This window comes from Schistocerca nitens, chromosome 5 (assembly GCF_023898315.1).
Source record: "Schistocerca nitens isolate TAMUIC-IGC-003100 chromosome 5, iqSchNite1.1, whole genome shotgun sequence".
Classification (NCBI taxonomy): Eukaryota; Metazoa; Arthropoda; class Insecta; order Orthoptera; family Acrididae; genus Schistocerca; species Schistocerca nitens.
Window position 1 is genome coordinate 58,255,109 of NC_064618.1, and position 26,036 is coordinate 58,281,144.

Genomic DNA, 26,036 nt, shown 5'->3' on the forward strand with positions numbered 1-26,036 from the left:
CCTGGGACCGGACCGCAGCGACGCACGGACGCACGCCGAGACCGTAGGATCCTACGCAGTGCCGTAGGGGACCGCACCGCCACTTCCCAGCAAATTAGGGACACTGTTGCTGCTGGGGTATCGGCGAGGACCATTCGCAACCGTCTCCATGAAGCTGGGCTACGGTCCCGCACACCGTTAGGCCGTCTTCCGCTCACGCCCCAACATCGTGCAGCCCGCCTCCAGTGGTGTCGCGACAGGCGTGAATGGAGGGACGAATGGAGACGTGTCGTCTTCAGCGATGAGAGTCGCTTCTGCCTTGGTGCCAATGATGGTCGTATGCGTGTTTGGCGCCGTGCAGGTGAGCGCCACAATCAGGACTGCATACGACCGAGGCACACAGGGCCAACACCCGGCATCATGGTGTGGGGAGCGATCTCCTACACTGGCCGTACACCACTGGTGATCGTCGAGGGGACACTGAATAGTGCACGGTACATCCAAACCGTCATCGAACCCATCGTTCTACCATTCCTAGACCGGCAAGGGAACTTGCTGTACCAACAGGACAATGCACGTCCGCATGTATCCCGTACCACCCAACGTGCTCTAGAAGGTGTAAGTCAACTACCCTGGCCAGCAAGATCTCCGGATCTGTCCCCCATTGAGCATGTTTGGGACTGCATGGTGCGTCGTCTCACGCGGTCTGCACGTCCAGCACGAACGCTGGTCCAGCTGAGGCGCCAGGTGGAAATGGCATGGCAAGCCGTTCCACAGGACTACATCCAGCATCTCTACGATCGTCTCCATGGGAGAATAGCAGCCTGCATTGCTGCGAAAGGTGGATATACACAGTACTAGTGCCGACATTGTGCATGCTCTGTTGCCTGTGTCTATGTGCCTGTGGTTCTGTCAGTGTGATCATGTGATGTATCTGACCCCAGGAATGTGTCAATAAAGTTTCCCCTTCCTGGGACAATGAATTCACGGTGTTCTTATTTCAATTTCCAGGAGTGTATTTCAGAGCTCGGTGCCCGTTTATAACGTTAGAGATACGAAGTACCTAGGCGATGGGGACATGTGCAAAAGAGGATGGGTGCTAGATTGAGGAAGCTAGAAGAGAAATTAAAGGAAATTTGCTACCTGATGGAAAGTCTCTGTCTGGTCCTTCTTCAGAGTTATTGTGTCCTGGCTATTAGACGAGCTGCACGTCTGAACGGTGTTACAGCAATGAGAAAAGCTGTATGGGCGACCTACTTTCATAAGTTGTCCACAGACAACCAGCCTCTTCACAGACTTTGCCCTAAAGTAGCAGATTCTTGATGTGGTTACCAAAAAGCAAAAGAAAGTGGTCAAATATACAATCATAAGCATTCTCTTCCTGAGCCTGTTATGAATGAAATAAAACCTGAGACCTGAGTGACCCTGTTTTGCTTAGTAAATGTCTTCATGAGGGCACTCAGAATACAAATGAAAGTTTCAACTATTACATATGGGAAAGATTACAAAAGAATGTTTTTGTAGAACTAAATACACTAAAAGTTGGTGTACCAGATGCAGTGATGTTCCAATGATGGAGTGATAGGAAGGTTGGAAGTCCTGAGAAATTTAGGCATAAGATGTGGCTCTAATACGGAAGATCAGTTTCCTGCGTGTGACACACAACGGGTACATGAAGCTGAAAGATTCGCTCTTCAATTACCAAAGGAGCAAGAAGTGCTAAAAGGAATCCCAAGAGCAACAAGATTGAAGATAAAGAAATGCTGCAGGATGAAGAATATGCTTCAGGAATGTTCTGAGGCACAGTTTAATTGGAGTCACATTTTCATTCGCAATTTCCTGCAAGTCGTATTTTTCAGAATTTAGGTACAAATATTACCTAAAGTTTATGAAGTATTTCTCTAATTTTTTCTGTAACTTGCAATAGTCTATACCTATGTAGTAGACCTAAGCTGTATTGCAGAATCATCTACATTATAGAAAAAGTAACATTTTTATTAGGAAAAAAGATTATACGAATTAAAATGTATGATGTGATATTTTTTCCTTGTAATATACGTAATAGGTGGAATTAAATGGGTCTAGTACCTCAGCCATCATGTCATGCATATCTGGTGAAAATTTGGTCTCCTTCAAATGTATAACATTGGATTAAATGATGCCTCAATTTCAGGAAGCATTTTGGAAAAGAAATGCATCAATTTCTCTGTAATTTCTTTAATAACCATAATCAGGTTCAAAAATATTCAAAATACTTCTATTTCGTCCAGAAAGTGTGCTGCATTACCTGATATCAACAAAAAATCTGTAAAACATTATAAACAGTGCCTGAAAGAAATAGGCGTTGATTTTTACATAATACTGAGCCGGAAAAGTACCCTGTATCCTTAAAGGCAGATCAGAGAGTAGATAGTTGAAGAGTAAATTGAAAGCCTCTACGAGGAGTAGACTTGTTTGACGATGTAATAGAAGGAGAAACAAGTCGACAAGGAAGAGATAGATGATCAAAAATTTTAATGAGAATTTAAAAGAGCTTTGGAAGACTTAACATCAAATGAGGCAGAATGGATAGATAACATTGCATCAGAATTTCTAAAATCATTTGGGGAAGTGACAACAAAAGGACTATTCACAATGGTATGTAGAATGTACGAGATTGGTGATATTCCATCAGACATTCCTAAAAGCAACATCCACACAATTTCGAAAATAAGAAGAGCCGACAAGAGCAAAAATTATCACACAATCAGCTTAACAGCTCATGCATCGAAGCTGCTGAAAAGAATAATGTACAGCAGAATAGAAAAGAAAATTGAGAAACTCTTAGATGACGATCAGTGTGGCTTTAGGAAAGATAAAGGGACAAGAGAGGCAGTTCTGACGTGCCGTTGATAACGGAAGCAAGACTAAAGAAAAATAGAAACACGTTCATAGTGTCAATCGATCTGGAGAAAGCATTCGATAACTTAAAATGGTGCAAGATGTTCGAAATTCTGAGAAAAATGGGGGTAAGTTATAGGAAAAGGCGAGTAATGCACAATATGTACAAGAATCAAGAGGGAACAATAGAATGGAAGACCCAGAACGAAGTGCTCGGATTAGAATGGGTGTAAGACAGGGAGGTAGTCTTATGCCCCAACTGTTCAATCAATACATTGAAGAAGAAACGAGGGAAATAAAAGAAAGTTTCAGGAGTATGTTTAAATTCAGGGTGAAATGGTATGAGTGATAAGATTCACTGACGACATTCCTATCCTCAGCGAAAGTGAAGAAGAACTGCAGCATGTGTTGAATGGAATGAAGTCTAGTGAGTATAGAATATGAATTGAGAGTAAATCGAAGAAAGTCAAATGTAACGAGAAGTAGCAGAAGTGAGAACAGTGAGGAAATTCACATTACAATTTGTGATAATGAAGTAGTGTGACCGACGGAGCAAGGACATAAGAACCAGGCTAGCACTTGGGAAAAAGGCATTCCTTGCCAAGAGAAGTCTGCTAGTCTTAACTTAGGAAAGAAATTTATGAAAATGTACGTTTGGAGCAAAACATTGCATGGTAGTGAGACATAGACTGTGCAGAAACCAGACCAGAAGAGAGCCGAGGCCTTTGCGTTGTGGTGCTACAGAAGAATGTTGAAAATTAGGTGGACGACAAGGTAAGAAATAAGGAGGTACTCCACAGAACCAGCGAGGAAAGGAGCATATGCAGAACACTAACAAGGAAAAGGGACAGAATGACGGGACATCTGTTAAGGCATCAGGGGATAACTTTCATGGTACTGGAGGGTGCTGTAGAGGGTAAAAACTGCAGAGGAAGCCAGAGATTAGAATACACAGGTGGACTTACTACTCTGAGATGAAAAGGTTAGCACAGCACGGGAATTCGTTGCGGGCAGTATCAAACCACTCAGAGGACTGATGACTCAAAAACAAGTCCTAAAGGATACGTTCGTCGTACGTCCCACATTGATTTCTGAGGTAATTTCAGCCGGCCGGAGTGGCCGAGTGGTTCTAGGCGCTACAGTCTGGAACCGCGCTACCGTTACGGTCGCAGGTTCGAATCCTGCCGTGGGCATGGATGTGTGTGATGTCCTTAGGTTAGTTAGGTTTAAGTAGTTCTAAGTTCTAGGGGACTGATGACCTCAGCAGTTGAGTCCCATAGTGCTCAGAGCCATTTGAACCATTTGAGGTAATTTCATGTAGTGTTGCTTATGCGCTAGCACTGACAACGCCAGGCAAACGCCGCTGCTCTCGGTCGCCAAGTGAAGGCCATTGGTCACTGCATTGTCTGTGGTGAGAGCTAGTGGCTGAAGTTTGACATTCCTGGCACACTCGTGACTGTGTGAGTATTGAAATAATGAATTCCATAACAGTTTCCGAAATGGAATGGCCCATGCATTTACCTCCAACTACCATTCCGCGTTCAAAATGCGTAATTTACTATCGTGCACAAATAATCACGTTGGCAACTTGTTCACATGTATCACCCGAGTTCAAATGACACCTCCGCCAATGCACTGCCCTTTCATTCCTTAGTCAGGTGATACTACCGCCATCTGTGTACATTCATATCACTGTCGTATCACTTTTGTCATCTGAATGTAGTTCCAGTTTTCGGAAGGGTTCGTTGTTTGTAAGCACAATGTTGGAATTGCCAACCGCCTCCAAAATATTTCAACTAAGAAACACCTCCGCCACCCACTCAGGATGTTTGCATTTTATAAAAAGGTCGAAGAGATCAACAACAGTCCATTCTTTTTACTAGGGGAAAGATGCTAAACGAAAGCTTTTTTTTTTCGCTTTGAAATATGACCCTCGATAGCGTTGCATCAACAGCCATGCACCAATGCTCAGTCATAAACTCAGTCATGAAGTCTGTTGAGAAAGAAAAATAAAAAATTTCTTACTTGATTACAGTGATGTAACGGACTGAAGAAAATTAAATTTTCCTTCCGAAGAGTTTAGGTATGATGTGAAAATTTAGGACTCCCACGATACTTGGTGTGTCGAAACTGAATGTATTAAAGTAACTCACCACTCTTCTATTGTTTATATAGCAAGCAAAACAAAGTTCAGCATTGCGAAACAGATGGGTCAGTTTGGATCAACCAACTGCCATGTCATCTTCTGTGAATGACTTTTTTGGATTTAGTGTGGAGGCGAATGGGGTCAGCACACCGCTCTTCCATTTATTGTCGGCTTCGTTGACGATGGAACCGCCGCTTTTCAATCAAGTAGCTCCTTAGTCAACAGCACGAGGCTTAATGTACGCCATTCCAGTCCTCACACCAAGGAAAAATCCGTAGCAGTACCAGGGATCGAATACAGTTTCTCTGCATAGCAGTGAGACATGACGAGCACTGAACTATGGACCTCTGATCTTTTTGTCACAAATTCAACGCTTCCCCACTGAAATCTCTCATTCATTGAGAGGCACGATCCATTCTTATCTCCTTTTATGAACCCTCAAGTGTCTCTTGTTGCCACGTTCTGCAGTTTGAGGGTTCCTCCACGAAGCCGCACTCACGATTAAAAAATTCACTTCTGAAATAGAACCAACATACTCACAACTGCTCGTGCTGTACAGCTTCTATTGGTCAATCATGCTACTGCTCTGGTGGTTACGAGGGCATGCTGAAAAATAATGCCTCCGAATTTTTCATGAGAAAACTCCTAAAGGCTTTTACACAAAACAAACGCTAACAGTCTACGCCTTTTTTCTTATGTCCACATATTATTTCTCAACATTCTCACCCAGGCGACAAACACATTTTCGGATGAGAGACCAGTTTTGCGATACCGCCACTGTTTTTATTGACGAAGTCACAAAATCAGCTCTGCTTACACTGATTCATCACTATCAAAGTGATGTACTCGAAGATGCCCTTAAGTTCTGGAAACAAGTAAGAATCGGATGGGGTCAAGGTCTGGTCTTGAGGAGAATGATCGATGGCAGTGGGCCCGAGGCGCCGGACTGCTGCAGACGTTGCAGTGGTCGAGTGTCGTCTGGCACTGTGATGCTGATGCAGAGGGTACTCCACGTTTGGACGAACTATTCGATTTCGAAACTCGATTACAGCACGCTTTTTCTCACATACCAACGTAGGTATGTTACACACCGCCATGTTACACACTAGACTAACGGCAAGAGCTGGAAATATGTACACCTGAAGAATAAAGATGTAGAATGTGAAAGACTACAATGGACGTGCCGTATGTTTTGGAAGGCACTGATAGCAGTAACTTTAACTAGTAAACATTCCCTTAACTACCTGTCCCATGCGTTTGGTAAACTGATTTTGCCCTTTGACTGTGTTGCCAACAGACTGCATTAGAGCTGATGATATTTATTGGAATCTAAATGAACTTGAATGCTGATAAAATATTAATGAAATGGTGATCCTCTCATTATTTTAGTCAATAGTTGATGCATGATCAATATATCGACAGGGGATTTATAACTTATAAAAGCTATGACACAAGTTTATTGGTTGAAAAATAAAACAAAAATACATGTTATGCATGATGACAAAATAAAACATGAACTGATGGCAACACATATATGCAACAAACAGTTAAAACTTTACTGAGTAGCGGTTGGTTGGCAAAGAATAAGGTTTTTCTGATTGAACTACTTGCTCTGGCCCAAAGTGAGACGTGGTAGTTAATGGAACTAAGGAAAACGTGAAAGGTAGGGCCCCCCAATATACCTTTCTTTTCACACAACCTGTTTATTTAACAATATATAACCATAATTTCTTTTACGAAATGAACAAATTTGTAAAATAAGCTTTTGCAAGAGAAATAAAAACAGGAAACAATATTATAATAATTACAAGTCTTCCAGACCTGCAGCCAGCCGGTTATCGGGTGAAACAGCGGCCGCGCTGAAACAGTGGTTAAACGTTAAACAGATTAGAAAACAATCAGACAATGATAAGGCTTACTTCAATGCAACCAAGGTGCGACTGGATCCCAACCCGTCCCTTTTGACAATCTTTTTTTCACTAAAGCCCCGATGACAGTTGACTGTTAATATTTTCCAAGTTAGAAGGTTGTCAGTTATTAAGATCACTCTGAAGGAACGTCTTTGAACATTACTTGTGAACACTTATTACAAGAGAACTCACTCGGCGGAAGCACGAGATGCAGTTAAAAATGCACCAATAATGACCCGGCCTTTCAAAGACAGCAACGCATCGCTTAGTACAACAGATTGTTCAGATTACAACTAATGCAATTACAATCAAAGAATTGTTCCGGTTAACATCTAAATCTAATCACAAGACCCCTGTTTGTTTAACGGTAGCCTGTGCCTTAGTACAATTGTTCCGGGTATATTTACGACCAGTAGCTGATTCATTGGAACATTAATGATCGGGTATAAACCAGAAAGGAAAGGCAATATAAATGCGGAACAAATTTTCAAACGACAATTAGTGTCTTAGTACAATACTACGGCCTATATTTACGACCAAAGAGCCGACCGAGTAAAACTGAGGGTCGGGTACAAACCAGGAAATAATTTAGAGGGCAGGTAGACAATGACACAAATCACCACGAGGACTACAGAATGTTACTACCCTTTATCAGCAAGCAGTTCCATGGATCCACGGTGCGTGGCAGCGGTTACTGAGTGGTGCCGATGAAGGCCAGGTAGAAGAGGGCAGCCAGGCCACGAGCGGTCGCCCGACGCGAATGTTGCCGACCAACCGACGGGGGTAGCTTGTGGCTTCGGCCGCTCGCACTTCGTGATTGCCTCATGTCGAGACACTACCGCCAATCCCCAAACTTCGTGCCTCCTGTCGGGCCAGCCAACCCTGTACATATATCGGCAAGCAAAGACCTTATAAAGGCACAACCCACAGATACCAACTGTACCTGGTAGATATCGTCAATCGGGCCGCAAGAGGGGTGGTATACCTCTAACTGAACAACACATTTATCATGAAGGTTATTGTCAGGTTGGACCAAACGTTACTGTGCGTCAGGTCAGGGGCCCCGCCTAAACTAATAGAAGTGCTTTTGTTCGGCTGAAGTGGCCGTGCGGTTAAAGGCGCTGCAGTCTGGAACCGCAAGACCGCTACGGTCGCAGGTTCGAATCCTGCCTCGGGCATGGATGTTTGTGATGTCCTTAGGTTAGTTAGGTTTAACTAGTTCTAAGTTCTAGGGGACTAATGACCTCAGCAGTTGAGTCCCATAGTGCTCAGAGCCATTTGAACCATTTTTTTGAAGTGCTTTTGTGTATTAACATATATCATATCAGAGCCTCCATAAACGCTGTATTCCTTCTAAAATTGTTTTGAAGACCTGAGGCTTCACAAAACAATTCTGCAGGCCGAGGAATGCCACCACTTGATGGCTCCATCAAAAGCGTCCGGCCCACAGTGAACGTGGAAAATCGCGAACTTTTATTGTTCACAAATGGAGTTTGACACTGTCATAACACGTTGGCTTGGCAACCTAGTTTTCTCTTGCACATCCCGGCCCTGTTGTGGCTGTCCAGGTAGGCTGTCTTTCCTCCGACTGAACGCATTGTTTGCATACCGGTGTGAGAATTCTTGGGCCTAGCGTTATGTCCCAGTAACTGCTTCGAGATGTTCCTTTCTCTAATAACTGCACGTGGCAGTTTGACACTGCTCCAAACGTCCACTGCAAGCTTTACTGTTAAATGAGCAAACTGCCTGCTTGTTCTTAAATCCAGAAAAATACTATTTGAAGGAGAGCCCCATAAATATCCGTCATGTATTAACAATGTAGACGCTCCTGTCAATGCCTGCTCATGCTGATAACCTCTTGTCGTCTCATAAAACGTACCGTGGGTGTAAAACCAAGATTAAATTGTACCCTTGAATATGGAGAATAGTGAGACTGTGACTCGTCCTATTTCAAGTGTAGAAACTTTAGTTTTATTTAAAAACATTTAAGACATTTCAGATACAAGTTTTAGTAGCATCACGTTTCAGCAAGCCCTCGTACTTCGTTCTGCTTAATAACGTAATAGGCCATATGTTCAGCGCAGCATTCACATACAACTGGCAACTAAATCTTCGGAACGTTTGTGGCTGTAATATTAATTTTTGGTTCCTAGGTCACCCCTTCTCACATTCGTAATTTTAAGGCATAAGCACTTCCCAGAATTTAGCCTCGTGACTTCAGTTAGGCATTCTCTTAAGTGGTTCGATCAACCTACGTCACTAATAAAAAAATCATAAAAATCCATCCTGCACAATGCATATCAGTTGTCCATACAAAGTGCCAAATATTGTGTGAGGATGATATACATAAATTAGTCGCACACCAGCATACTCAAAACTTATTACATGTAAAAGAAGTTTGTTTCTACATATCAGCAATGAATGAATAGCATTCATTATTATTACACTACAGATACTCGGAGAAGAATAGTCACCACACATCTGGGTGTTGAGCTATAGGTTAATCATTACTTCCTAATTTATGACGTCTCCATGTTCATGGCTTTAGGATGGATGCTTCTCCATAACCGAAGTGGACCACAGTATATGTTCAAGAAATTTTTACAGAAGGAATTGTGCTTCTGGTACAAGCAGTGAGATTTTAACAATACCTTTTGTGCACTGGAGGAGAAATATGCAACAAACGAAAGTTGATAGGCATGTTTCTACAATTGAAAGATGATGTCTATTCAAATTTCGCGCCAGTCGCAAAAGAGTGGTGACAGTAGCGCCACTTTGAGGATGCAAATCAAGTTTGCTTGAAATACACGCTGCAACGGACGTGACCGTTAGTCGCCTTTGAGATGGGACATGGTGAGTTGATGTTAGTCTAGAACGCCTATATGGTGACGAAGACGTCGTTATCACCTCATTGGGTTTGACTGAGGTCGTTTAATAGGGCTACGAGAAGGCTGATGTTCCTTCTGCGATATTGCAAGAAGACCTGGCAGGAATGTAGCCACTGCACATGATTCCTCGCTGCGGTGGTCACTGTAATGTATAGTCGCAAGAACACTGAGCTCCGGACAGCCACGTAGCACTAACGAAAGGGAGACCATCGTGTTCGGTGTATGGCTCTGGCGCATCGTACTGCAGCTGCAGCAACAATTGATACCACAGTGACAACGAATTGTTACACATTGGTTTCTTCAAGGAAAACTCCGCGCCAGAAGCCCTGTAGCATGAATTCTACTGACCCAGAGTCACCCACTACTTGCGGCTTTTGTGGTGTCAAGCGAGAGCTCGTAAGAGGGCAGGCTGGGGGTCTGTTGCGTTTTCTGATGAAAGCTGGTTGTGCCTCGGTCCCAGTGGTGGCTCTGTGTTGGTGAAGATGGGGCCAGTTGAAGACCTGCAACCTACCTGTCTACGTGCTAGACACAAGGGACTTACACCCGGAGTTAGAGTCTAGGCTGCGATTTCGTATGACAGCAGGTCCACTATCGGGGATATCGCACGTACCCTGACTGCAGATTTGTACATCAAGCTGGTGATTCGATCTGTTGTGCTGCCATTCGTGAACAGTATTTAGAGAGTGTTTCCAAACGCGATGACGCCCGCCCACATACTGCTGCTGTGATCCATCGTGCTCTACAGTCTACAGAGTGTCGACATACTGCCTTGATCTGCACGAACAGCAGACCTGTCTCCAATCGAGGACATTTGGAACGTCATCGGACGACACTTCCAGCGACATTCACAAACAGCATTAGTCGTGTCTGTATTGACTAACATGGTGTAACAGGCATTGATCTCCATCCCACAAACTGACATCCGGCTCCTGTACAACACAGCGCATGCACATTTGCGGGCTTGCATTCAACATTCTGAGGGTTGTGTGTGTGTGTGAAATCTTATGGGACTTAACTGCTGAGGTCATCAGTCCCTAAGCTTACACACTACTTAACCTAAATTATACTAAGTACAAACACACACACCCATGCCCGAGGGAGGACTCGAACCTCCGCCGGGACCAGCCGCACAGTCCATGACTGCAGCGCCTTACACCGCTCAGCTGATCCCGCGCGGCATCTGAAGGTTACATGGGTTTTTAATGTACCAGCATTTCACATTTGCAATGGCTTATCTCGCGCGTGCATTAACCTATGATCGTGCAGTGTTAATCACATAATATGTTACCTAGATAAATGTGTTCCCGAAATTTCGTTACTCTACATTACTTTTTTGTGCTGCGATTTTTTCCATGTGTGTAGGTGGCTTGTAAATGAATGAAATTGTATTGACGATAATTTATTTTATTCGTTTAGAGTTATGACAAAAACGCTTAATTTTCAACAACGTTTCGTAATGGCATGCTGTGGAAACATCTCGATAAGGCAATCTGTGCGAACGCAACTATGTTAATCGGTTCAAATGGCTCTGAGCACTATGGGACTTAACATCGGAGGTCATCAGTCCCCTAGAACTTAGAACTACTTAAACCTAACTAACCTAAGGATATCACACACTTCCATGCCCGAGGCAGGATTCGAGCCTGCGACCGTAGCGGTCGCGCGGTTCCAGACTGAAGCACCTAGAACCGCTCGGCCACTCCGGCCGGCAAATATGTTAATCTGAATATGTTAACCTGAATGCGCGGTAGCGCCAGCGTCCACACTTCTAAGTTGTAGTCTTAAGGAGAAGCTCTGCGAGGCGACCAGGCGGATAGAAGAACCTGATGATCTCTCTTTGTATTATGAGACGGGGTCGATCAAGGAAGCCTCGGTCTACCGCCTTTTTTGCTACGAGCTAACCAGGTTCGGCTGGATTCTATGCCTTGCAAGTTTCAGTAACTAAAAGGGGGTCTGTAAGAGCACAGGTCCCCTTCTCTGGACTATGTTTAACTTTGCTAATCAGTGAAATTCTTCCCATCGGTTTCTGGGGAAAACGTTTCTCGCTGATCCTCTCTCTTCCTTCCGCCAATTAGGGAGCTTCGTTTGAAGCACTGCCGTGCTATCAGTCACACTGGGGAAAAGTTCCGTATGAACCGACGCCTGTGCTTCTTATATTCTTAAACAAAGTTTTAATGTGAGAGCTGCATGTACAGCAGCGTCCCACGGTTTTCAAAGACTCGGGGCTGCCTTTTCACCTGCTGGGTACCGCTTCCCAATTTTCGTCCAAAAAGTCGTTCCTACGTTCGGAAGGCAACACTATTTTCTGCTTCGATTCCTCCTCGCTCCATCTCATAAAAGGTTTATGAAAGTTGTGGTGACAGGAAGCGCTCCCTGTTGGGGAATTCGTCCTGCGGCGCCGCACGCCCTGAGGGAAGGCCCAGCCGGCTGCTGTCCACTGCGTGACCGCTACCCAGCCCAGCGTGCCCCAAACTGTGGACAATAGCAGCACAGCTAGGTGCCGTGTCTTCCAGTTTGCTTCCAGAGCATTTGCTTACTTCCAGATACGAATGTTTCCCACAGCATAACGCATGGCATTTTTTTTCCAGCCAAAAGCAACGCTACGAATGCGAAACGTTACGTATGTGTTATTTGAAGTCTCCTGGTTGAGTGGACCTACTTTCCGTCACTTCTCGCACATAGCGGAGCTGTAAGACAGTTTCAAAATGGCGTCTGTAGGTGATGTCGTTACAAGCAACGTGATGTCATTTAAATTCTCACTGCAGAGAAAGAAACTGTGTGGAATATTCACAGACGCTTGTGCAGAGTCTATGGAGCACCTGCTGTCGACAGAAGTTACAGTTAGTAGCTGGGCACGGACGGTCAGGTCATCAGAAGGCGGTTCGGCGGAGCTCCACGATTTGCAGCTGTCGGGGAGATCACCCACAGGTGTCACAACTGACACACCCGACCTAGCCCGCTCGGACTTCCACTTGTTTCGGCCATTAAAGGATGCTATTCGTGGAATACATTTTGAGGACGATGAGGAGGTGATTCACACAGTGAAGCACTGGCTCCGCCACCAGGACAAGGATCGCTACCGACAGTGCGTACTCGTCCTTCTTTCGCCTTGGAGGAAGCCCTTAGAATGGGATGAAGATTACGTGGAAAAATAGGGGGTGTAAGTAAAACACCATTCTTTCGTGTGTGTGATTCTCATTATGTTCAATAAAGAACTATCGAAGAAAAAATGCGGTGCATTACTTTATGCACAGCCCTCATAGCATTGTAAATCCATTTTATATCATTGCAAGTAACAATCAATCGTATATTTAAGATCAATAAATTACGCAAGTTGTGGGTCGGTGTTTAATTTGAATGTGGAGAACTTTCATACGTTTTGAGTCCGTTCTGAAAAACGGTCTCTTAACAGCAAACTTCCAGATTCATGTCATGCAGCGCCCCGCTTCTTCATACCCAGTCTGCAAGTAACCCAGGCGTTCAGAGTGCTTACTCCTTACATCGGGAGGCAAGACGTTCGACTCACTGATTCCGCCAGTCAGCCAGACACCGGTTCCTTAAAACAGGAGCGGGAGCTACTCACGTAGATTTATGTGGCAATGCATTAATTAAATTTTGGAACTCATCAAAAAATACTTTCCAGGTCAGATGCTGGCTATTACAGTATAAGCGTCAGCTCCCGCTGTGTCGAGGCCAGCTGATACGCAATATCTAAATGCGCCAAATTACTTTCAGTTAAAAATAATTGAATGTTTACTTTCCACTAATGTGCACCGTTGGAGCTTGTGCCATCTCTGTGTGAAAGTCTTTGGTAATGTATTTCTGGCACTCCTTACTTAGAATGTATAACTCGTTAAGATGTGCCTTTGGAGTCTTACAGCGGACTATATATGAGCGAGCAATTCTCTCATGTTGGCAGGGCATCCCCTGGAGTCCAAGGAGTTCCATTTCTGGTGGCTTGGCGAACCGGATAATGGCTCCGGGCACGGGCCACACAACTGCGTCATCCTTGTTGGCTTCGGCTATTACGTGGACGTCTCGTGCGAAGACACACAGCCCGTCGTGTGTGAACTCACTCCGTAGTAGCGGCTGCGCTCTCTCTTCCCAGCACACGACGGCCGTGTCGTCTTTTTAACCCTCGGCGATAGTGGAGTAGGACACAGCAAAACTGAAAGTTCCTCTTGCTGTGGATATTTGAATAGTGCAGAAATAATTGCTGCTGCCTTGAGTGCCCCAAATTACTTACAGTTAAAACTAATTGAATGTGCGCTTTCAACTCTTGTTGAGTAATGTAAACCTCGATTTTGGGCATCAGTCTAAAATAAAACCGAATAAAGAAAATTGTAAAACTGGTAATTCATTTCAAACTTCAAGCACATTACTCGTAACACAAAGGAATGTTTGTACTTAGGTATCAATGGATATTGCAAGCTGCTGCCTATCCTTGTTGGTAAGGACTGTTGAAGTTCACGTCCCTGTCGTCTCAACTACGTACAGCAGCTGCCATGACCATAGGGCGCTCACCGACTCGCCATGGCGTCGCCACCAGACAAAGACCAGTTTTGCCTGGAACTCAGCATCTGCAGTCACACTTCGTAAATCCTCCGCGAGGCCCATTTTGAAAGTGATGGAGTGATGAAGATAAGTTTTCTCTCGATTCTTTAATCTTACTTTATTAGAATTGCAGACATACACTTGCCAACACAGAAAGTGGTGGCAGAAAATAGCAACCAGTGTCAAAGACCGACATTCTGTATTTTAGACGTAACTGGTAAATCACCCAACCACCTGGTTTTTTAAGGAATCGAATTTCCGTGTATAATATGTGGCATCTCCCGAACTGTGATGTAATTCTGCAGGTAGATTTAGTGGTATGGATCCTGTCCAAAATGTGTTACAAATAGAGTCAGTAGTCTATCTATCTATCTATATCCGAATCCCGCTCCAGTAACTCCGCTCCAGCTACTGACGGGTCTGGGTGCTGACGAGTCCTCTCCATTTGGCTCGGTCCTCCCACCACTTTTCTTCCTCCACTTGCTGCCAGGTCACACCTGTCCTTTCTACAGATATTCTCACTCCCATTTTCCGCCGTGTTCTTGGGCGCCCTCTAGGTCTTTTCCCATCCATCTTTAGTTCTTCCATAATTTTGGGGAGTCTCTGCCCATTGTGGCATCATACACAATCATTAACCCGGCTCCAGGGAGGTAGGGTGCCCTTCCCTGTTCCTCCACTGGGGTAATTCCTGCCTGGCGCGTCCACGTCGCGGGGGTGGGCATCCTACACTTCAGTAGGCCGGAGTGCTAGGATGGCTGAGTTCAGGCAGGGACCCAATCCCGTTGGGTGTAACACGGAACCCATGCCCAGGGTTACGGGTGAAGACCTTAATGGCAGCGACGGCGGAGAAGGAAGACTTCGGAACGGCGTAGCTGACAGATGAGGCAAGCCTCCTTTCTGGGTATTAAATGATAAGGGAACCACTGCCTTGTGGTGGAGGAGAAACTCCAAAGGCTAAGGGAGACAACCCCAACAGAAAATCCTTCCTTGCGTTAGGCCTAGCAAGCCAGAAGGAAAGTCTTCATATATTGCTTTCAAAACACAGACGAGCCTCGGAACGAACCACTCAGAGTCAGTAGTAATGAAGTAATAAACTGATATGCCATTCCTGACGCTGAAGTTTTGCTGCATGAAGAGGGAAAAAGTCGTAGGTGATCAACTTTTTTGCTTTCCGTATTTTGGTGAGGTGTCAGCGAGAAAAATTTTAAAAAAGTTTGAAATTACGTCTGAAGTTTGTTTCGCTAAGTGCTCTCATTCTCAAACACTGGATAAATATAGTCAGGGTAATTTGCGTGTCGTGAATTACGCTGTCTGAAAACATACAATAATAATTATATCAAATATTATAAAACAATTTTCTTGGCCCTGGAAAACGTTCGACAGGCAACGTGCTACTGAAATTGTTTATAATATACCTGTTTAGCCGTTTGGCAACAGAGATTACAGGCAGATAAAAAAGGAATTCTGGAAATAAAATACACTGTTATCAGTTATGGAAACGTTACATAGTCGCCCGACACAGAAATGTTTGCAGTTCGCCACTGTTCCTAGTTAATGAACATGTTGGCTTTCTCTATAAAGGAGCAGAGCTTGGAATTCATGTTAAGCTGCTACAGTTTCGCTCTTTTGCTTACTTGCCGTAATAGACACGTTCTGTTTGGGTACACCTCTGTGTACCGATGATATGCAGTAAATTTTTCACAACAGTTGAGCGTTTTTTCGGCTGTAAATCAACGATAGTCACTTGTGGTGGCAAATATGATAAAACTACTCTCAGCCGACCCATGCGAGGTAGACCTGATTTCTCCTGATAATAATAATAATAATAATAATAATGATAATTACAATACAGTAATAATAAATTACTCCCACTAAAGTGTAGCTGAAAGGCACAGACTGAGATGAACCGATTATTTAGTCCATGCAGCAGCACAAGCACTAAGGTTTTCGTATTATTGTGTTACTGAATTAGATTTGTTGGAATGAAGAAGGGTGGGTTTGTCGCTGGTGTTTGATGCACCATTGTTGTACTGGGCACTTTTTTGTCCTTTGTATTTTATAGTACACTGACAAAGAGAATTATAGATAAGCCCTTCCATTTCGTAAATGCGGACGATCTTTCACAGATCCCAGAAGCGACGCCGCGTTGGTATAACATCCATTTCATGCTTTTTCATTATTCTTGCAATTTTTGAAGAAAGATTTCCCAGATACGATATAAAGGTTTTATGTAGGCTTCTTACTCTATCATTGGTTCGTCTGGCGTTTTCGTTTGTAGAATTCTCTTACTACGATGTGTCATAAATACATTTTTGCTGAATGCCTCTTCCAAGTGTAGCACTCCATCTTGTTGGTTGTCACCGACGGACACTACATGGAAAATACGTACACTCAAGTAACAAGTATGATCATAGACGCCTGTAAGTATATATCGGTATAGGTGGGGTTACGGTGCAAACAGTGCCATAAAGACTGTTTTGGAGCACTGCGAGAACAAATTAATGGAGCTCCTTGAGCATTTTTACTCCACTCATGAAAATATCAGATTTACCATGGAGTGAGAAATGAATGTCTGTCCACCGGTATTAGATGTATCAGTTTCACGTAACAATGACTGCGTTTACCAGAATTTCGTGTATCGTAAGCCCTCCCATATCGATTTATTTTTGCAGGCTCTAGTTGCTAACAATCTTCTCAAACTAAGAGTACATAGGGCACATATAGCGTGCGATGGTAACAGCCTAAAAGACGAAGTGCTACACTTGGAAGACGAACGCAGCAGAAATATATTTATGTAACATCAAAGTAAGAAATGTCTATAAGTGAAAACACCAGACCAACCGAAGAAAGAGAAAGGAGAAGAATATGTAAAGTCTGTAGCCTTTCTATCGTATGTAGGATTTTTTTTTTAAAACTGCCAGGATAATAAAGAAGCATAAAGTGGATGTGATCTTCTCCGCATCGACCAAGACGGCGTCTCTTGTGGGATCTGTTAAAGATGATCTGCTTTTACGAAAGATGCGATATGTAATGTTTCTTGTCAGAGTTGTGTAAGGAGCATAGGACAAACAACAAGTGCTATGCAACAAACGTGCATAAAACACCAACGACATGCCCATCTTCTACAGGCCAACAAAACAGCGGTGCCTGAACGTTGTACACACATCAAAAAAGTAATGCATCATAAAGGTTTCCAGAACTCCTGAAGATAGACGATGACTTTGGATATGGTATCACAGACACAGTCCTTTTGACTGTTCAGAGATGTCACTACACCCGCCCAAAGATGTAGACAACGATAGATGAGCAGTGCCTATTAGACGGAAGGGATCCGACAGCCGATCAGTTCCAGTCATTCTACCAGGAAGGAGGTACACGGCACGTGTTGTCCGTAGTTCAATGATGCCTAGACGGCCAATACCGCGGTTCGGTCGCGTCCGGTTTGTTACTTTGTGCCAGGAAGGGCTCTCAACAAGGGAAGTGTGCAGGTGTCTCGGAATGAACCACAGCGATGTTGTTCGGACATAGAGGAGATACAGGAACGGTCGATGACATGCCTCGCTCAGGCCGCTAAAGGGCTACTACTGCAGTGGACGACCGCTACCTACGAACTATGCCTCGGAGGAAACCTTACAGCTTCGCCACCATGTTGAATAATGCTTTTCGTGCAGCCACAGGACGCCGTGTTATGACTCAAACTGCGCGCAATAGGCTGCATGATGCGGAACTTCACTACCGACGTCCACAGCGAGGTCCATCTTTGCAACCACGACACCATTCTGCACGGTACATATGGGCCCAACAACATGCCGAATGGACCGCTCAGGACTGGCATCACGTTCTCTTCACCGATGAGTGCCGCATTTGCCTTCAAACAGATAATCGTAGGAGACGTGTCTGGAAGTAACCCGGTTAGGCTGAACGCCTTAGACACGCTGTTCAGCGAGTGCACCAATGTGGACGTTCCCTGATGTTTTGGGGGGCATTACGTGGGGCCGCCGTACACCGCTGGTGGTCATCGAAGGCGCCGTAATGGCTGTACGATACGTGAATGCCATCCTCCGACCGATAGTGCAACCATATCGGCAGCATATTAGAGAGGCATTCGTCTTGAGGGACGACAATACGCGCCCCCATCGCGCACATCTTGTGAGTGACCTCCTTTATGATAACGACATCACTCGACTAGAGTGGGTAACTTGTTCTCCAGACATGAACCCTATCGAACATGCCTGTGATAGATTGAAAAGGGCTGTTTATCGACGACGTGACCCACCAACGACTCTGAGGGATCCACGCCGAATCGCCGTTGAGGAGTGAGACAATCTGGACCAACATTGCCTTGATGAGCTCGTGGATAGTATGCCACGACGAATACAGAAATGTAATGTAACTGGCTATTGGTAATGACTTTCTCTCCAATGAACCTGCTCAGTGGTTTCAAAGCTCTTCCTAGAAAACTGAAAATGTTAATTTTTATAACTGGTTTTAGGAATAGTTAATACAGTTTTCGTGTTATTTAGTATTAACTGGTTTAAACTAGTGTCAATAGCGTTTTTTTTTCTCTGTCGCGGCAGGCGACTCTGCTAGACCAAGAAATTGACAATATGGCGAAGTTTCGTCAGTTCAAGCGTTTCTAAAGTTAAGAAATATGTTTTCCTTCAACCAGCTGCTCCAAAACATAATAATGATACGTCGTGATTCTACGCCTGTATGGTTGGCAACACATCAAACGTCCCAGGGTTAGGGGATTGCCAGCTTGGCAGCCAGCCACTGATGGCTGACCAATAGATTTCTGGTGTTCCACTAAACGGCCCTGGTAGCGCCGCCAGAGGTCGTCGGTCGCGGGAACCTACTTGCTTCCGTGACACACGTGACCAAAATAGATCCCAAGATATCCTACCGACGGCAAGTATTCCGGCCTTCGCACTGCCGGCCATCGGTAGGTGACCGTCAGCCAGGACTACAGTTCGGGCATCCAGCCCGCGCCGACGACTCCGGCGCCGCTGCTGGTGACTGCCGTCGCCGCCACGGAGAACGCCCTGTGTCGTCCCGACGTCGCTGACGACTCTGCCTTCGTTGTTGTGGACGTCACAAACCTTGGCACAAATTATTATTGTAGTACAGTGAGAGTAGACTGTTCCAAGAGAACTCTAAAATCCTTTCTTGCAGCAGTGATAGTTCTACAAGGTTCTCAGAAACGCTTCTGTGAAGTTTGGAAGATATGAGACAGGATACTGACAGAAGTAAACCTGTGAGGGCAAGTCGTGACTAGTGCTTGGGTAGCTCAGGCGGTAGATCTCTTTCCCGCGAAAGGCAAACATCCCGCGATTGAGTCTCGGTCCACCGCACAGTTTTAATATGCCAGGAAGTTTCATATCAGTGCACACTCCGCTTCAGAGTGAAAATTTCATTTTGGAATTGAAAGTTTAGTTGAACTTTGCGTCAAGGCAGTCTCAACGAGGCCCATCATTTTCATGTTGTGTGATCAGCTTGTTTCTCGACCACTGCCTTCAACCAGTGACTTCCACTTGTTAATTTTGTATTCATCGATGTACACGAAAACTGTTTCTTGGTTTTGAAAAAAGCATATTTTTTGCCATCAACTGTACAATTCGATATTTATACTCTACCGTTTTCCACTGTTACAATCATCTTCAAGGAGGAAAACATTTTACGTCAATGCATCAATCAAACATTTCCGTCATACGAGTATATTAGCCATACTGAAGTAAAATGTATATAACTGTCATAATATTCTGTCTCAACACAATCCATATAAATACGCTGGGACTTGGCTCAATTACAGTGAGGCGCATTTCACGATAACGCCATACTTAAGTGGGGAAGAGATATCGACACACTTCTTCTACCTTAAATACACTCCTGGAAATGGAAAAAAGAACACATTGACACCGGTGTGTCAGACCCACCATACTTGCTCCGGACACTGCGAGAGGGCTGTACAAGCAATGATCACACGCACGGCACAGCGGACACACCAGGACCCGCGGTGTTGGCCGTCGAATGGCGCTAGCTGCGCAGCATTTGCGCACCGCCGCCGTCAGTGTCAGCCAGTTTGCCGTGGCATACGGAGCTCCATCGCAGTCTTTAACACTGGTAGCATGCCGCGACAGCGTGGACGTGAACCGTATGTGCAGTTGACGGACTTTGAGCGAGGGCGTATAGTGGGCATGCGGGAGGCCAGGTGGACGTACCGCCGAATTGCTCAACACGTGGGGCGTGAATCTCCACAGTACATCGATGTTGTCGCCAGTGGTCGGCGGAAGGTGCACGTGCCCGTCGACCTGGGACCGGACCGCAGCGACGCACGGATGCACGCCAAGACCGTAGGATCCTACGCAGTGCCGTAGGGGACCGCACCGCCACTTCCCAGCAAATTAGGGACACTGTTGCTGCTGGGGTATCGGCGAGGACCATTCGCAACCGTCTCCATGAAGCTGGGCTACGGTCCCGCACACCGTTAGGCCGTCTTCCGCCCACGTCCCAACATCGTGCAGCCCGCCTCCAGTGGTGTCGCGACAGGCGTGAATGGAGGGACGAATGGAGACGTGTCGTCTTCATCGATGAGAGTCGCTTCTGCCTTGGTGCCAATGATGGTCGTATGCGTGTTTGGCGCCGTGCAGGTGAGCGCCACAATCAGGACTGCATACGACCGAGGCACACAGGGCCAACACCCGGCATCATGGTGTGGGGAGCGATCTCCTACACTGGCCGTACACCACTGGTGATCGTCGAGGGGACACTGAATAGTGCACGGTACATCCAAACCGTCATCGAACCCATCGTTCTACCATTCCTAGACCGGCAAGGGAACTTGCTGTTCCAACAGGACAATGCACGTCCGCATGTATCCCGTGCCACCCAACGTGCTCTAGAAGGTGTAAGTCAACTACCCTGGCCAGCAAGATCTCCGGATCTGTCCCCCATTGAGCATGTTTGGGACTGGATGAAGCGTCGTCTCACGCGGTCTGCACGTCCAGCACGAACGCTGGTCCAGCTGAGGCGCCAGGTGGAAATGGCATGGCAAGCCGTTCCACAGGACTACATCCAGCATCTCTACGATCGTCTCCATGGGAGAATAGCAGCCTGCATTGCTGCGAAAGGTGGATATACACTGTACTAGTGCCGACATTGTGCATGCTCTGTTGCCTGTGTCTATGTGCCTGTGGTTCTGTCAGTGTGATCATGTGATGTATCTGACCCCAGGAATGTGTCAATAAAGTTCCCCCTTCCTGGGACAATGAATTCACGGTGTTCTTATTTCAATTTCCAAGAGTGTATATGTACATCACATTTATGTTCTCCTCATTCTAAAGCAGCTTGAACCACAATGTTCATCGAATGTTTACTTATCTAATTCCTAATTCCCAAGGTTTACCCGGTCGGCAGGTAACTTTTATGAACGTGCCTCAGGTTGGTGGACGGTTTTTCTCCTTAAATAGATAGGAGCTACACAAAGAACATTCAGGATTACAACGTATAATACTGAAGCTGGACACTAATGTAAGTAATTTCCCCTAAACGATTACACCTTCACCACAATCTTAAATTGATCATGTGTTAACGGAAAAGTAAATTGACTTTATTTCGTTTTCTGCGTGAGTTAGGTATTGAATGGAGGAAAAGTTATTCGAGTGGGAGTCGAACCAATGAACCGTTATCATGAAGTATTAGTATGTGGTAATGCAAAAGGAAGCGGTTGCCAGTCTAGATTAGAAAAATGTAATTTCAACTAAATGTATAGAAGAAAGTAAAATATACACTGAATTAAGCTTTACTTCAATAAAAACTAGTTGGAGAATACAATGAATTAGCAATATGGTCAATAATGAATTTGTAAGCTGCCTTCTGGTTATCATGGCAGCAAACTACTTCATACTGACGTTACTGATTGCTTTAGAGGGTACTGAAAAAGTATAAAATTGCACTACGCCAAGTAACTACTGAAATATACTAACCAGGTATACACGGATTTGTCCTGAAATTGCACTGCTGATCAACTGTAGTTCTAGGGTAGTTACCAAACTATTATTCTAACATGAGTGTTTGTGATCCTTTGCATTGCACATATTATGATTTATATGTAGCGACCTTGAAACTGTTACGGCTTAGGTAAGTTACTATAAATTACTATTTTAAGAGCACCAGTATTTCAAAATTAATTAACTGAGATTCACACAAACTTTCACTGTAGAATTGCTCACGCTCTACTAACACCGAGTGGGTCCCTCAGGTTGTTCTCTCTCCCAACTGGCTGTTTGATCAACACTTTTAGAATTAAACAATAACAAAAAATACATGTAAGTATAAATACACAAAAACACTAGCTACGAACCTGTTACGCAAGCAGAAATGATGTTTGTCCTTGAACTATATTAAAACAACTTTGCATTTACTATTTATAGTCAACAGTTTCAAATTCTGTGGAATGATTTTCGCAATTTCTCAACTTTATTTGTTTAAGTAAATAATCTTTCAAAATTTAAAGGTTTTCTCAGTTGTTTCAAATATTAATTGAAACACTTTCACTTGGTTTTGAAGTTCGGTCAGTTTGTGGAATCGGACTGGAAGCCTGATAAGGTTAGTGATTTTACACAAATTAAGGGTGGTGACACACGGCTGAGATTATGCACTTACATTATGAAAACATGAACACAGGTCCATGCAACAGATTCTTAACTAAACATTACTTTACCTGAAAGTGGTTGCAGGGACGGTCTTTTGTGCGGATTGAACAATGCTGTATAATACAAACATGGCACTTGCCGTAAAAGGCTCTGTAAATTTCTTCTTGGTGTCGGGATTGCAGGTTTCAGAACAAACACATGAATGCCACTGTCAAGTGACTGATAACAATTCTCATCCGAGGCTCTTTTTATCCACTCTTCCAGAAATTCTTGCCTCACTGAGCACCCGGGATTTTTGCTCCTCAAGAGCTGGCCACAGACTCTGGTCACACAAAGACATGGCACGCTAACTCGCATCTGTCCAACTTTTACATTTGTGCATAAGCATTTTCATTGTGGAGAGACCTCCCTCTATTTTTTCTAGCACATCCAGTACTATGTTTCCTGAGCATGAACTAGCAATATTTGTTACAATTAAGTGCTTACTCGTACATGACACAAAAGACTGCTTTGAAAAAGACATTTACAAATTATTTCCGGATTACATAAATCTACAGAACGATAAGAAGTATTTAGATGCATCGCAAGTGAAATATGTTAAGGTTTACAGATGTTATATAATCCGCAGTAAACATATGTGTCACGTATGGCCCATGTTTCAATGATGTTTCATGTTAATGGTATAATCATCCGTCAAAACATTCCCAACATTCAATAGAGTGGTAGGCACAGTCATTCATTAGTTTCACCCAATTATGTTAGTTGTTCCATACTTAACATCACATGGAATATTATTAAGCTAAAATTTTAAAAGAATAGTATAATTCACATGTAATACATTCATATCATCATAGAGCAGTAGTTTTTTGCGAAATATAATTTTTGTGTTAAAACTGGTAAGAAATACACAGAAAATTTGCAGCTGTGCAAGAAATAACACAAATTTTGTATAACATGCATACCTTTAACAGTTAATTCCATACAATATTATTTAGAGAATATTTACTTGATATGGAGAATTTTGCTTGTAAGATTAATCAGTTCATACAGTTTGTGATAGAGCAATCAATTACTTTTGTGATTACTTAAATTGCTGAAAAATAAATGAAAGATATTATTTTCAGTTTATGAGACGTGTTTCAATAAAAAGATTACATGCACCTGAAGGGTATTTTGTTTGCTAATATTTTATGCGGTCTGTCAAGAAACGGTACTACACGCGCTACTTGCTTTAGGTAAATTTTTGATGCCATTACCAATTCAGGTAGTTGTAGCAACCACTTTCCTTTGCAAACTATGTTCATTAAACAGTAAAATTTGATGCTCATTATTAAGTTTGGCAGTCTGTTATTCATCTTATGTTTCCTTAGGCACTTCTGTCACTAGGCTACAAAAGTTTAGTGAGTGCAGTCCGTGTACTAATCTGTTCCTTATCACTGTTCCACTCCATTTTTAGAACGTCCTTTTATCAGCATATGTAGGTAAGTTTTTCAGGCTCTGAAACCTGTAGACTCTCATTAACCTAGTAACAACAGCAGTTAATAATAATAGTACGAAATTGAAAGTACAAGAACAGTATTCACAAGATTAGACATTTTACAAATTATTTTGTACATATAATTTAACAGAATTTACTGTCTGTTCTAAGGATGTAAGGTGAATTGTATTGCGGTATGTTTTGGACACATCAGATAGCATATTTTTATGTGAAGATTTCTGGCACTTAAGATGAGCCATTGTAAATGTATTTAAATTTTGAAATGTCATGATTCAACTCGCTGGATTTCTCAAGATTTGTTGTGGGAACAAAATCTCCAATGTAAATTTACTAACTTTGGCTTTGCTGTCTTTTTACTTCGTTCCATCACAAATGCCTTTAACCTATCTAATCCCAACTTATACATGGGGGGGGGGGGGGGGGGACGGAGGGGGATTGGAGGGTTTTACTTTTCTTTCCAAGAAGTATTTCCTCTGGGATAAATCCTGTGGATTAGTTTTGTAATGAGTTCGTAACAGCTTCGAAGCCCAATATAAATCTGTTCCATGCCTTGCGATTTTTGTGGCAGTATGTCCTACACAGCCTGTCCAGCTAAAAACGGTTGCTTGACAAGTGATACGCCAAAACATTTGTTACTTGCACACCATGCTGTTCCACACACTCTTTCCAAATTTTATTTTCGAGTTATAACCTGCTGCCATATATGTTTAAAACATTCCTAGTCGTGCGGCATGTCGCATGGGGCACCTCAGGCGTCATTTGTTTCGCTTGCAGGCTCTGCTGCCAAGGCACCTCCTAGTGTACCCGACGCAGTGGATCTGTTTGCGTCGCTCGAGACGGGGGGGCCAACATGGAGACTTGCAATCTGGTCATATGGGTGGACACGTTGCTGTTTTTGCAGCCGCATCTGAGCAGCACGTGGTGGCACCAGTTCGCTAGTTGTAGGAGTCCCCGTGTTAGGCACATTAAGGAGCTCTTAAGGGAAATAGTGTTGCCAGAAAGAAAGCCAATGCTTACTCAGTATGTCTACTGGAGGCCTCATCTGAGGTGCGGAGGAGGCCTTGCCTAGGGCTATTGTGTGTGCAGGGTGCACTCACCTACATGTTACAGCTCACGTCAGCATCAACAACGCCTACCTGTCACTTAAGTTCTGAGGTCATCGTCAGTTCATATACGCGGCTGGCGGAAGTGATGCTGTGCTCGAAGAACTCGAAATTTGTGACATTGTTCCCAGACTCGCCAGGTGACATGAAGAAAGCGAAATCAGACCACGTTAAGAGTAATGACAGTTCAATTATCAAAATGTTATCAATAAATTTTCGAAGTTTTGTAATAAAGTTTTCGAATTTACTGCCCACCAGAAAATTTCTCGCACTGAAAGTGTACTTGGGACAGAGAGCTGGCTGGAACAAAAAGTAGAAAGCTCTGAGATATTTAGCGATTCGTGGAAAGTATATCGAAAAGTTAGCTTACATGCCACAGGAGGAGGAGTGTTCACTGCAGCTGATGAAACCATTCTTCCTACTGACG